This window comes from Bos taurus, chromosome 6 (genome assembly GCF_002263795.3).
Source record: "Bos taurus isolate L1 Dominette 01449 registration number 42190680 breed Hereford chromosome 6, ARS-UCD2.0, whole genome shotgun sequence".
NCBI lineage: Eukaryota > Metazoa > Chordata > Mammalia > Artiodactyla > Bovidae > Bos > Bos taurus.
In genome coordinates, this window is record NC_037333.1 from 71444649 (window position 1) to 71459549 (window position 14901).

A 14901-nucleotide genomic window follows, 5' to 3' on the forward strand; every position below is an offset into this window, starting at 1 on the left:
GCTGGTAAAGAATTCACCTGCAATATGGGAGACCTGGGTTCGATCCCTGGGTTGGGAAGATCCCCTGGAGAAGGGAAAGGCTACCCAGTCCAGTATTGTGGCCTAGAGAAATACAGGAACTGTATAGTCCATGGGGTCGTAAGGAGTCGGACACGGCTGAGCAACTTTCACTCACTCACTCACCCGACACTTGGGTGAGGGCATTCCCTTTGATCAGTCCCTGTGCCATCTTGCCTGTCCCCTAACTTCACCCTTTCCCTTCAGAGAGCCAAGTCTGTCAGCTATCCTTCTTAAAATTTTTTCTCTTTTGGCTGCACTGCCAGCATGTGGGATCTTTGTTCCCCAACAAACCCGCATCCCCTGCATTGGATAGCAGATTCTTCCAATGGGTCACCAGGGAAATTCCAGCTCCCATCCATTTGTTGCCCAAACTGGAGAAGTGTGAGCGGTCTGAGACTCTGTCCTGCTCACAGCCTGGTACGTGGCCTACCACAAGTTGTCTGAGTGTCAGCAGAGGGCACGAGACTCCTGGGTCAGGGACAAAGGTCTTTATTACTGCACAGCAGGCAGCGTGAGTTCTATACCAAACCCTCATGTTCCCAAAAGCCCCAGGAAGCATGCAGGCAGACCTAGATGGATATTGCACATGAAATGGACAATATATCCCAGCTGAGAAATGGGCATTTAGGAAACCTCTTCCAATAAGGGGTTTCAAGCAAGCCTGTAAACCTTTGTCCTGGAAGAAGATGTTATCTTCCTTATGTAGCTGTTTAGTTGCTCAGTCTTTTGCAACCCCGTGGACTATTTCCACCAGGCTCCTCTGTCTGTAGGATTCCCAGACAAGAATACTGGAGTGGACTGCCATTCCCTTCTCTAGGGGATCTTCCTGACCTGAGGATCAAACATATGTCTCCAGCATGGGCAGACAGATTCTTTACCACTGAGTCACCAGGGAAGCCCTATCTTCCTCATATTGGATGGAAAACGAAGCTGCCCTCTCTGGGGTGACACTGTTTCTACCATTCAGCCTATACAAGCGTCCTTGAAAAGACTGTTCAGAATAAAAACTGTCTGTGCCTCAGTGAAAAAAGACACGCAGAAATGACAGCTCTATATGGAATTGTCTCCAACACTTGTAATCCTATTTTTTTTTATTCTGGTAAGATATACAGGAAATGTACCATAGTAACAATTTTTAAGTGTATAGTTCAGAGACATTAAGTACAGCCACAATGTTGTAGACCTATCCCCACTATCCATTTCCAGAACTGTAACATTACTTTTAATGCACTGCTGGTCTTAATTTTCCAGTATTAAATTTGGGTTATAGTCATCTTTTGTGTGAAAGCAGCAATGTCTGGCTCTGATGTCATAGTTATTCTAGTGTCCTAGAAGGGGTAGTGAAATTGCCTTTTTCCCATGTCCTGGAAACTTTTGGATTACATGGCAATTGTTGGCTCCCTGAAAATTTGTTAGAACTGACTCATGAAATCACCTGGGTAGGTGTCTTTTTTAGAAGAAAACATTCAGTTCAGTTCAGTTGCTCAGTTGTGTCTGACTCTTTGTGACCCCATGGACTGCAGTACACCAGGCCTCCCTGTCTATCACCAACTCCTGGAGTTTACTCAAACTCATGTCCGTTGAGTCAGTAATGTCATCCAACCATCTTATCCTCTGTCGTCACCTTGCTCCTCCTACCTTCAATCTTTCCCAGCATCAGGATCTTTTCAAATGAGTCAATTCTTTGCATCAGGTGGCCAAAGTATCGGAGTTTCAGCTTCAGCATCAGTCCTTCCAATGAACACCCAGGACTGATTTCCTTTAGGATGGACTGGTTGGATCTCCTTGCTGTCAAAGGCACTCACAGGAGTCTTCTCCAACACAACAGTTCAAAAGCATCAAGCATCAATTCTTCAGCAATCAGCTTTCTTTAGAGTCCAACTCTCACATCCATACATGACTACTGGAAAAACCATAGCTTTGATTAGATGGACCTTTGTTGGCAAAGTAATGTCTCTGCTTTTTAATATGCTGTCTAGGTTGGTCATAACTTTCCTTCCAAGGAGTAAGCATCTTTTAATTTCATGGCTGCAGTCACCATCTGCAGTGATTTTGAAGCCCCCAAAATAAAGGCTGTCACTGTTTCCATTGTTTCCCCATCTATTTGCCATGAAGTGTTGGGACCAGATGCCATGATCTTAGTTTTCTGAATGTTGAGCTTTAAGCCATTTTTTTCACTCTCCTCTTTCACTTTCATCAAGCGGCTCTTTAGTTCCTCTTCACTTTCTGCCATAAAGGTGGTGTCATCTGCATATCTGAGGTTATTGATATTTCTCCTGGCAATCTTGATTCCAGACTGTGCTTCATCCAGCCCAGAAAACATTGGACAACCTTTTTAATTTCTCCTACAAATACTCATCTATTAAAAAAAAAATTCAGCTATTCTGATCTTCTCCCCCTTCTCAAATCAGTTTTGGAAATTCAGATTTTTTTCTGGAAAATCTATTTCATCTATGTTTTTAAAAATCCATACTGTAATTATTTCTCTTTTTTTGTGAAATGCCTATTTTTTGTGTATCTCTTCACTGATTGACCTTTTCCTAAGAATCAATTTTTTTTTTTTTTGCTGATCAAATCTACTGTTTGATTTGTTTTTCATTGATTAACTCTTGCTTTCACACCTTCCATCTTTCTGCTTTCTTTGCTTTTATTTGTTTTTCAGCCTGGAGTTATATACTTAGTGTACTTTTAATCTTTCTTAAATTTCTTCCAAGAACCCTGGGCTATACCTCCTAAGGTATTTTGTCATTTCCTTTTGTTATTGCTTTCTAAATAGATTCCAAATTCAGTTAAGGATTATTCATTAACTGTGATTATTATATAATTCACCATCCAAATTGGGATACTTTTAGAGTGAAATATACATATTATGTCCAGGCAGTAAGTGTAAGCTAGGACTATTTTGGGTGAACCAGAAAGTATGATCACTCTATTTTTAAAGTGAATTATTTAAAAGGAAGTTTAAAATTTTTCACATTGGATTTTGTTACAGATTTCTAATTTATTGAATTTTAATCACAGAATGTGGCCTACATGGATTTTGTTTTTTGAAATTTGTTGAGATTTTGTGAGGCAGTGCTAAAACTTGGTACATTTTTGTGACTGTGCCAAATGGTTTTGCACAGAAAGCATATTTTCTGTTTGTTGGATATACCTTTCTTGATATATTTTATATCAAGCTTGCTAGGTGGCACTAGTGGTAAAGAAGCCACCTGCCAATGCAGGAGACAGAAGAGACATGGGTTCGATCCCTGGGTGGGGAAGGTCCTGTGGAGAAGGGCATGGCAACCCATTCCAGTACTCTTGCCTGGAGAATACCATGGACAGGGGAGCCTGGCAGGCTACAGTCCATAGGGTCGCACAGAGTTGGACACGACTGAAGTGACTTACACACACATCTTCATCTATGTAATATGACAATTGCTAAGAAAGGTTTAAAGCTCTCCCACTATCACTATAGATTATTAACTTTTCCTTTTCTTTTTCAGTTTTTAGATTAAATAATTCAAAATTTCTATTGTTAGATACATAAATTTTCAAGAGTGTTATTTTCTGTTGTTTGCAATGGCACCCCACTCCAGTACTCTTGCCTGGAAAATCCCATGGACGGAGGAGCCTGGTAGGCTGCAGTCCATCAGGTCGCTAGGAGTCGGACACAACTGTGCGACTTCACTTTCACTTTTCACTTTCACGCATTGGAGAAGGAAATGGCAACCCACTCCAGTGTTCTTGCCTGGAGAATCCCAGGGACGGGGGAGCCTGGTGGGCTTCCCTCTATGGGGTCGCACAGAGTCGGACACGACTGAAGGGAGTTAGCAGCAGCAGCAGCAGCAGCTTGTTCCTTATAACATTTGATACTTGTCACCTTATAATCTCTTTTGTCAGATATTAATGTTGTTAGTTACTCTTGCTTCTCTTTTTGAACAGCTTTATTGAGATATAATTTATATATCCCCATAAAGTACACCTATTTAAATTGTATGATTTGATGATTTTTAGTATACTCACAGCATTGTACAGTCATTACCACCATTAATTTTAGAAACATCACATCTATTAAGTGACTCTCCATTCTCCCCTCTCATTCCCCATTAACCATGATCTACTACTGTCTCTATAGATTTGCCTGTCTGGATGGACATTTGATATAAATGGAATCATAGTATGTGATCTTTTACACCTAGCTTCTTTCATTTAGCATGATTTCAAGGTTTATCTGTGTAGTACCATGTATTCGTACTTCATTCATTTTTATTGCCAAATATTCCTTTGTATATAGGCTAAAAAAGATGCCCTTTTCATTATAGGTGACTGGAATGCAAAAGTAGGAAGTCAAGAAACATCTGAAGTAACAGGCAAATTTGGCCTTGGAATACAGAATGAAGCAGGGCAAAGGCTAATAGAGTTTTGCCAAGAGAACGCACTGGTCATAGCAAACACCCTCTTCCAACAACACAAGAGAAGACTCTACACATGGACATCACCAGATGGTCAACACTGAAATCAGATTATATTCTTTGCAGCCAAAGATGGAGAAGCTCTATACAGTCAACAAAAACAAGACCAGGAGCTGACTGTGGCTCAGATCATGAACTCCTTATTGCCAAATTCAGACTGAAATTGAAGAAAGTAGGGAAAACCACTAGACCATTCGGGTATGACCTAAATCAAATCCCTTATGATTATACAGTGGAAGTGAGAAATAGATTTAAGGGATTCGATCTGATAGAGTGCCTGATGAACTATGGAATGAGGTTCGTGACATTGTACAGGAGACAGGGATCAAGACCATCCCCATGGAAAAGAAATGCAAAAAAGCAAGATGGCTGTCTGGGGAGGCCTTACAAATAGCTGTGAAAAGAAGAGAAGTGAAAAGCAAAGGAGAAAAGGAAAGATATAAGCATCTGAATGCAGAGTTCCAAAGAATAGCAAGAAGAGATTAGAAAGCCTTCCTCAGAGATCAATGCAAAGAAATAGAGGAAAACAACAGAATGGGAAAGACTAGAGATCCCTTCAGGAAAATTAGAGATACCAAAGGAACATTTCATGCAAAGATGGGCTCGATAAAGGACAGAAATGGTATGGACCTAACAGAAGCAGAAGATACTAAGAACAGGTGGCAGGAATACACAGAAGAACTATACAAAAAAGATTTTCACAACCTAGTTAATCACAATGGTGTGGTCACTCACCTAGAGCCAGACATCCTGGAATGTGAAGTCAAGTGGGCCTTAGAAAGCATCACTATGAACAAAGCTAGTGGAGGTGATGGAATTCCAGTTGAGCTGGAATTTCAAATCCTGAAAGATGATGCTGTGAAAGTGCTGCACTCAATATGCCAGCAAATTTGGAAAACTCAGCAGTGGCCACAGGACTGGAAAGGTCAGTTTTCATTCCAATCCCAAAGAAAGGCAATGCCAAAGAATGCTCAAACTACCGCACAATTGCACTCATCTCACACGCTAGTAAAGTAATGCTCAAAATTCTCCAAGCCAGGCTTCAGCAATACGTGAACCATGAACTTCCAGTTGTTTAAGCTGGTTTTAGAAAAGGCAGAGAAACCAGAGATCAAATTACCAACATCTGCTGGATCATTGAAAAAGCAAGAGAGTTCCAGAAAAACATCTATTTCTGCTTTATTGACTATGCCAAAGCCTTTGACTGTGTGGATCACAATAAACTGTGGAAAATTCTGAAAGAGATGGGAATACCAGACCACCTGACCTGCCTCTTGAGAAATTTGTATGCAGGTCAGGAAGCAACAGTTAGAACTGGCCATGGAACAACAGACTGGTTCCAAATAGGAAAAGGAGTTTGTCAAGGCTGTATATTGTCACCCTGCTTATTTAACTTATGTGCAGAGTACATCATGAGAAACGCTGGACTGGAAGAAACACAAACTGGAATCAAGATTGCTGGGAGAAATATCAATAACCTCAGATATGCAGATGACACCACCCTTATGGCAGAAAGTGAAGAGGAACTCAAAAGCCTCTTGATGAAAGTGAAAGAGGAGAGTGAAAAAGTTGGCTTAAGGCTGAACATTCAGAAAACGAAGATCATGGCATCTGGTCCCATCACTTCATGGGAAATAGATGGGAAAACAGTGGAAACAGTGTCAGACTTTATTTTTGTGGGCTCCCAAATCAGTGCAGATGGTGACTGCAGCCATGAAATTAAAAGATGCTTACTCCTTGGAAGAAAAGCTATGACCAACCTAGACAGCATATTCAAAAGCAGAGACATTACTTTGCCAAAAGTCAGTCTAGTCAAGGCTATGGTTTTTCCTGTGGTCATATATGGATGTGAGAGTTGGACTGTGAAGAAAGCTGAGCGCCGAAGAATTGATGCTTTTGAACTGTAGTGTTGGAGAAGACTCTTGAGAGTCCCTTGGACTGCAAGGAGATCCAACCAGTCCATTCTAAAGGAGATCAGCCCTGGGTGTTCTATGGAAGGAATGATGCCAAAGCTAAAACTTCAGTACTTTGGCTACCTCATGTGAAGAGTTGACTCATTGGAAAAGACTCTGATGCTGGGGAGGGATTGGGGGCAGGAGGAAAAGGGGACGACAGAGGATGAGATGGCTGGATGGCATCACCAACTCGATGAACATGAGTTTGAGTGAACTCCGGGAGTTGCTGATGGACAGGGAGGCCTGGCGTGCTGCAATTCATGGGGTTGCAGAGAGGTGGACACGACTGAGGGACTGAACTGAACTGAACTGATAGGCTAATAAAAAATATTAGCCTTTGTAAAAAGGCTAATAACACCTTTTGTTTAATCCATTCAGTAGTTGACAGACATTTCGATCATTTCCACTTTTGGCCATTGTAAGTAATACTACTATAAACATTCATGTTTTGTGTGGCTATATACTTTCATTTCCTTCGGTGTGTACCTGGAAGTGGAATTTCTGGGTCACAGGCAACCTCTACATTTAACATATTTCAGACCTGCCAACTATTTCCTAAGTGGCTAAACCATTTTATGTTACACCAGTGATGTCTGATGGTTCCAGTGTTTCTACGTCCTCACCAACAATTGTTATTATCTCTCTTTTTTATTATTGCTATCCTGGTGGTATAAAGTGGTATTTTATTGTGGTTTTGATTTGCATTTCCCTGATGCTTAACAGCATTGAGCATCTTTTCATGTGCTTATTGAGTGTTTGCTTATATTTTTGTCAGAGAATTGTCTGAGGTCCCTTACCCATTTAAAAATTGAGATATTTATCTTTTAAACTATTGAATTGTACAAGTTCTTTATATATTCTGCATACATATATAATTTGCAAATACATGGATCCCCTGATTTTCAAGTTTGATTTATGCCACTTCATTGTATCAGTACTTGCTTTTGGCGACTGAAAGAAATCCAAAGAGGATATTCACCTTTACAAAAAAAAAGGCAAAGGTAAAAATAACATTCAGTGTTTTTTTATAGCTAGCTCTTATGGAAAAGATGTGCATTCCAAGTAGTGTGAGTGGCATTGCCAAGTTCCTTCCCCAGCAACTACACGCTGTATCTTGGCATCAAGCTGCATTAATTTGAACTGTGTCTGTGATTATCTGTGCTTTATCTTTTTCATTGAAGTATAGTTGATTTACAATGTGTTAATTACTGCTATACAGAAAAGTGCTAAGTTATACATGTTAATATATATACATTCTTTTTTAATATACTCTCCCATTATGGCTTATCATAGGATATTGAATAAAGTTTTCTGTGCCACACAGTAGGACTTTGTTGTTTAACTCCTTTATCTTGATTTATTTTGTGTGTCCGTTAGCAAGATGTGTCTAGGTATATGCCGCTTTGCTTTACACCACTGTGGTGTATGAAAGCTTTCATAGGAATGCTCTGCTTTCAGACGCAGAGGAAATCTTTTTATTTTGCTACCTTAAGGACCATATTTTCACTCTCTTGATACTATTTGCTTCAAAAAAATTTTAAAAAGCTTTACATTTTGATGCAGTCTAGTTTTATTTTTCCTTTTGGCCTGTGCTATTGGTGTTTTATCTAAGAAAACATTCTCTAACCCAGGGAGGTGAAGATTACTCCCTATGCTTTGTTTGAGCAGCTTTATACTTTTGGCTTTTACTTTTAGATCTATATTTTGAATTAATTTTTGTATATGGTGAGAGACAGTGGTCTAGCTTCATTGTTTAGCTGGAACATTGTTTTGCTAGAAGTATTAATATTCAGTTGTCTTTATGTGCTTTCTTTTTATTAGTATTTGCCTATTATACTTTGTCATTAGTTTTTGAGATCATTATAACTTTGTAATTTACTTTATTGAGATATACTTAGTTCCCCAACCAGGGATCAAACCCCTGAACCCCACACTGGCAGTGCAGTCTTAACTGCTGGACCAGCAGTGAAGTCTCTGAAATATACTTGATTTACAATGTTGTGTTGATTTTTATTCTATAGCAAAGTGATTCAGTCATACATATATATATATATATGTATGTATATACATACATACATATATATATATATACATTCTTTTTCACATTCTTTTAAAAATATTTATTTACTTGGCTGCTCTGGATCTTAGTTGTGGTATCCAAGATCTTTAGGTGTGGCATGTGAACTCTTAGTTGGGGCATGTGAGACTGAGTTCCCTGATCAGGGATTGAACCGGGGCTCCCTGCATTGGAATTGAAGAGCCTTAGCCATTGGCACTAGGGAAGTCCTCTTTTTCATATTCTTTTCCATTAAGGTTTATCACAGGAATAACTTTATAATTGATGGAAGATATGTAACATGCACCAATTATCCTCAGTTTTACAGACTTGTGGAAAAGTCTGAAGTTAAGTGAATTACTCACAAACCCACGCACAGAACAGAAAGTCAGTACTATAACAAAGAGTCGGACACGACTGAGCGACATTTACTACTTTACTAGCTACTGAACAACTATTGATAGGATAGGCGTTTTCTAAGTCTCACCCCATCCCAAGAGTCACTGCCTGCCCTTTGAGTCATTTAAATACGTCCCCCTCATTCACCTTGAACTCTGAATATTCACAACAGCCCTTGACCTGGAGTGATCAGGAGGGAATTACTAACCTTATGCTTGACTAATGGAAACTTTCAGAACAATGGGCTGTTGGGAAGATGACAAGGTTCTGAAGAAGTTGCCAGGGACAATCAAGACACTGTCTACACCACAATATTTCTACTAGTTTAGCGTTTTTCCTATCTTTATTTGTTACCTGTATAAATTTTATTTGCACAATTATTCTCCCATTCATTTCATTGGTCTCCTCTTAGTGAAAGGTTTGACTATTGTACTTATTTCTTGAGCATTAAGAAAATTCCATGTAAATACACAGGAATAGGGAGGTTAAAACAGAAATGAGGGAATATGAAATATTGAGGCTCTGGAAGTCCACGGTCTACCTCAAGGTTTTCAACCTTGGCACTACTGACATTTCACCAGAGAACTCTTGGTTGTGGAAGGTTGTTCTGTGCATTGTAGGATGTTTGGAAGCATCTCTGGCATCTAACCACTAGATGCCAGTAGTAGCACCTGTGAGCCAGTTGTGACAACCGAAAGTGTCTCCAGAAACTGCCTGATGTTTCCCAGAGGAAAAATCACCCACAACTAAGAACTATGGTGGTGTGGTATTGGAGAAAACTCTTGAGAGTCCCTTGGACTGCAAGGAGATCCAAACAGTCCATCCTAAAGGAAATCAGTCCTGAATATACATTGGAAGGACTGATGCTGAAGCTGAAACTCCAATACTTTGGCTACCTCATGCAAAGAACTGACTACTTGGAAAACACCCTGATGCTGGGAAAGATGGAAGGTAGGAGGTGAAGAGGACAACAGAGGATGAGATGATCGAATGGCATCACTGACTCGATGGACGTGAGTGTGAGCAAGCTCCAGGAGTTGGTGATGGACAGGGAAGCCTGGCGTGCTGCAGTCCACGGGGTTGCAAAGAGTCGGACACGGCTGAGCACCTTAACTGAACTGAGAACTATGGGTTTAACTATATAATTTCATTCTCATATTCTTTAATCGTTAAATAAATGGTTAAGTATTTTTAAAATTCTTAGTGTTCTGCATTTTTAGTTTGTATTGCATTATGGTCTCTGAAAATCTACGTGTTACATGTCAAAAGTGGAACAGCAGACTGATAACCCTGTTTGATGTACCACTCTGTTACTATAGCCCTGAATGTAGTAATTAGGAAGCAGTGTGTTTGAAAAGTGAGGGGAAAAAACAGCACCCATCAAAAGTTGTGCCTGATAGCTTCTGATTTCTGAGGCCCATGAAACATAAAATCCATTAGAGCTAGGAATGCTCTAATATTAGTATAAATTCTCTAGAACTCTTTCAATAATTTATGAATGTATAATCTGGTGTTCCTTGCTCTGCAAAATAAAAGACATTAGACCTACACCTGATTTATGTAAATTTGAATTTTTATAGCATGTGTATTCATGTCCTTGGCAAGATTATAATATGTCAAGAAAAAGACCTCAGTTATATGTTCTACACAGACTTGGTTTTTGGCTTCTGAGAGCTTCTACTGCTACTAGATCAAATCAAGGAGAACCTGCTCAAGGCTTCCCAAAACTCTTCCTTATGCTTATTTGGAATAAAGCAGACATCATTTGGGAGAAGGAAGTGGCAACCCACTACAGGATTCTTGCCTGGAGAATCGACATAGGACGCTGGTGCGCTGCCGTCTATGGGGTCACACAGAGTCGGACATGGCTGAAGCAACTTAGCAGCAGACATCATTTGCTGCTGCTACTAAGTCGCTTCAGTCGTGTCCGACTCTTAGCGACCCCATGGACTGCAGCCTACCAGGCTCCTCCGTCCATGGGATTTTCCAGGCAAGAGTACTGGAGTAGGGTGCCATTGCCTTCTCCGAGACATCATTTAGTATATGCAAATGCTGAACAATGATATCTATATTTACAAAAATACACAACCATATTCTGGTGGTTAATTAAAATGTTCCTCTAGAAAAACCCATTTGGATCAGGGAGTATGTACTAGATTTTTCCACTGTCAAAGCTGCTTCTTTAAGTCAGGCACCCATATTAAAATTAGTAGTCCTGTTTTTGGCACTGGGACATCTGACTCAAGATTGAGCACCTGTTCGCATTACCTCTCATCTTCTGCATCTTTTGTCACAGAGGATTTATTTTTTGCTTTGTTTTCAATTTCTTTATTAATAGTGATACAAAATTGTTTTTAGCATCTCTGCATGCATTGTGAAGGAAAGGATCACCAGAAACGGATTTCCAAGTTCCATCGAAACAGTCATAGCAAAACATACGGGAAAAAAAGTCTTAGTGTTTCCAGTTAAGCCACAAAAGGAAAACATAGTTTTCTTAAAATATCAAAGTCAATGTTTAATTTCATTCTGGCTGGGAACAATAACGCCCAATGTCAGTGTCACTCTGTTCAGATGTACAGCCACTCAGCAAAGCAATTTCGAGCCTTTCTACTTTTGTGTGGTATCTTTCAACTTGTTTGACTTTCAGGAGTCCCCCCCATGCCATTTCTCACGGTCGGGGCTTTGCAGGGGAAAACTCCCTCGGGAGTCCAGGTCGCTCCCCTAGTCTCTAGCTCATCCCGGTACCGGGGGCCGGATTTGCACCCCGTGGAGGGTGCTAACTGATGGTCCCGAGTTCCTATCCCACGTAAGTCTCCCTGTGAGCCCACCACAGTAACCTCAGACCCCACAGGTCAGCCGGGCCATCCCCGGCAGTGGTGGAGAGGACACTGACCAATCCCACGCCCTTGCCTGTGATCAGCTCCGATTTCTGGGCACCACCACTCCCAGGGGAAGGGAGCCGTCCCGCGGCTTCTTTTCTGGAGGGCTCGAAAGGAAAGCCGGCTCTCCAGTTCCCGTGGCAGGCCCCGGCCGTCCAGGGGCGAAGCCGGGCGGGGCCGCGGCGGGCGCGGGTCCGAGCGCCCGAGGCGCGGGCGGAGCATGTGACCACGCCGCGCGGGGCCGGGCTCGCAGTGCCGCGCGGCGGCGGCGGCGGGGAGAGCAATGGAGGCCGTGGCCGCCTGAGAGGCGGGTGCGCTGCCGGTGCTGCTGCGGAGGCTGCTGGTGCCGCGGGAGCGCCGCGGGCATTGCACTGGCGCCCGCCGCCCGCGCGGGATCGCCATCGCCATCTAGCCACTTTCCCAGCCCGGGCTCCCGGCCGGGACGTCAGGTGAGCGCCCTCCCGGCCCGCGGCCGGAGCCAGACAATGGGTGCAGCGGACTGGCTTCTCCCTTTCCCTGGTTACCCCCGGGCCAGGCCCCCGCGGCGGCCCGGGATTCTCGACCTTGCCCCTGCCCTGGGTTAGTGGGCTCGGCTGGGCGGGTCGTGGACTCCGGGGCGGTGGCCCCGCGCGTGCGGCGCGGACCCTCCCCGAGGCACCCGGCGCGTGGTGTGCGCGGCTCTGGATCCCACGCGAGGAACCTGCGGACGGGCTGCGCCCTCGGTAACTTGCCGAAAGCGTGGGACCTTTAAATTCCCTCTGTCCTTCCCGCGCCGCGGCATCCGATCCTGGGGTCTCCGGCTCGGGTCCCGGCTGTGGCGGGGGTCAAAGCGAGACCTCGCCGTCTGGGATCTCGGGCGCTGACCCGGGCTCAGCCCTGCCTCCCACCGCCCCCCGCGCCCCCCCCCCCCAACTGCATTGCTTTGTTTAACCTCTGCCGAGCCATTTCGCACAAACTCATGTTGCCCCAATTCTGATGAGCCACCAGTTTGATGGCTGAGGCTAGACAAAGGTTTTCCCTGTTTACAAGGGCTGGAGCCGGGAGACTGCACGCTGCCAGTGATGTAAAAATGTGTTTTCCTTATCTTCTCCCCCGGGTTCTTGAGATGGTTTTCCTGGTTCTATAACCGTTCTTTCTTGCAGAGCTCTGTAGTGGCGAGATTGGACCTCCTAACCCTACCGAGATGGTGGGTGGGGAATGGCTTTTATTCCTGCTTATCAGTAAACAGAAGGGCAGAGGGTTACATTTGAGGTGTTCTCAGAATAGAGGCATCGTAATCGTTTTCTGAATTCTACATTTTAAGAGACAATACAAAAAAAAAAATGTTTAAAACGCACATGGATTCAGTGGATGGGCGGGGTGGCAGGGGGCAGAAAACCTAATAACTATGAACATGTGTTGTAAAATTTTAATATGGTTTTAAGAATAATGGCCCGGAAACTGATCTGGTGTAGGTGAGGGAGTGCGTGTGTGAGGGGGGGTGGTGTTGATGGAGAGGGAGTGGTTAGAATACAAAGGATAAGGCAATTTCAGTAAAAGGTTCTTAGTCAATATCCTGTAGCAAATTTTCAGTTCATCAAGTTGTCATTAAATCATCATTCTTCTGTAAAAATCACCTGTAGTAGTTGTTGAATTATATGTAAAATGGCTAACAATTATTTGGCATTGTAAAGTGACTCAGGAATCTGAAAACAATAATTTTGAGTAATTTTAAAAAATCAACAAAGGAAAGATGCGTCCACCACTCCCTCCTTTATTCTCTGAGAAAACTGAATCCTGGTTGAATATATTCAACAAAAAATTAAACCTGTAAGAAAAAAATTTTCAAAGGCAGGTTTTTTTAAGAAACATTTTTGAAAAATGCATCTTACGTAAGTGATGTGGATGGTTTCATTACTTCAACTCAGATATGTGAAGGGAAGAAAATCAAGGCCACTAGATTGCCCTTTTCCAGTATTAAAACAGTTTCTTCCAAACCCCTATATTTACAGTCACCTCTGAAATGGAGAAACTTTCACTCTAAAGACTTAGCAGTCACTTAGCACTGAATTTGGAGTTGGGAAGATAATACTGACTTGACATACTTAGGCAGTTGGCGTGAGAAACAAAAGCTTCCACTGAGGGAGGGGATAAAAGTATACTTATGGCAGATTCACATTGTTGTACAGCAGAAAACAACACAACTTGTAAAGCAATTATCCTCCAATTAAAAATAAAATTTTAAAAAGTAAAAAAGCTTCCACATAGTTCTTTGCAAGCTATAAAGCACCGTAATAAATGTAAGTTATTATTATCGCTCGGTGAGGAAGTTGTATTTTACAATTTTTCCTTACACAGTTTCAGGAAAATTAATTGAAATTAATATGAAATTCTCCAGGGTAGGGGACTTCCCTGGTGGTCCAGTGGTTAAAACTTGGTGCTTCCACAGCAGGGGCACAAGTGGAGTCCCTGGCCAGGGAACTCGAGATTCTGCAAGCAGTGTGACATGGCCAAAAAAAAAAAATTCTCTATGGTAAGGGACGGTCTGGTACATACTAGGTGTTCAATAAATAGTCGAAGAAATTAATTAATTTAGAAAGAATTAATGAAAAATAAAATGCAAATGGATAAAATATGCATACAGATTGAACTGGTTTACTTCTTTTAGTTTAATGAACATTTACTGAAGGCCTGTTGTGTGCCAAGAACTGTATGGACTGTTTACACGTACAGTTTGTAAAAGCCTGGTGACTTTCCTGTTTTGATCATGTGTGATGTATGTTTCTGTGAAGACCGGGGCCCCTTGGGTCATGTTAATGATCATCTCATATAACTGAATAGCACAGTAGAACATTTCACTTGTTATAGGTACAAATACTTCCTCACAATGGCCTGTGGGGAGGCAGGACAGATACTATCATTCCTGTTTTGTAGGTGAGGAAATCCAGACACAGCGAGATTAAATGACTTGCCAGCTCCTCACCACTGAAGCAATAGTGCCAGGGACAGAAGGGGACCTCGTGCCTGGTGCTTTCATCTCTGAATCATATTGTCTTCTCCCCAATATGTTGCACCTCCACAAAATCTCTCTCGAATTAGACCTCATGAAAAAGTCT

The 14901-nt window shown here is 42.2% G+C and overlaps 1 protein-coding gene across 1 annotated transcript in view; it reads left to right on the forward strand.

Annotated features, from left to right (window-relative positions):
• Positions 1-12066: 12066 nt before the first annotated feature.
• The window catches only part of CRACD (capping protein inhibiting regulator of actin dynamics), a 276452-nt gene continuing 273617 nt past the window's right edge, over positions 12067-14901 (forward strand). Inside the window, exon 1 of the mRNA NM_001101941.2 lies at positions 12067-12255. The gene's annotated coding sequence lies outside the window, so the exon portion shown is untranslated. The remainder of the gene's footprint in view (positions 12256-14901) is intronic.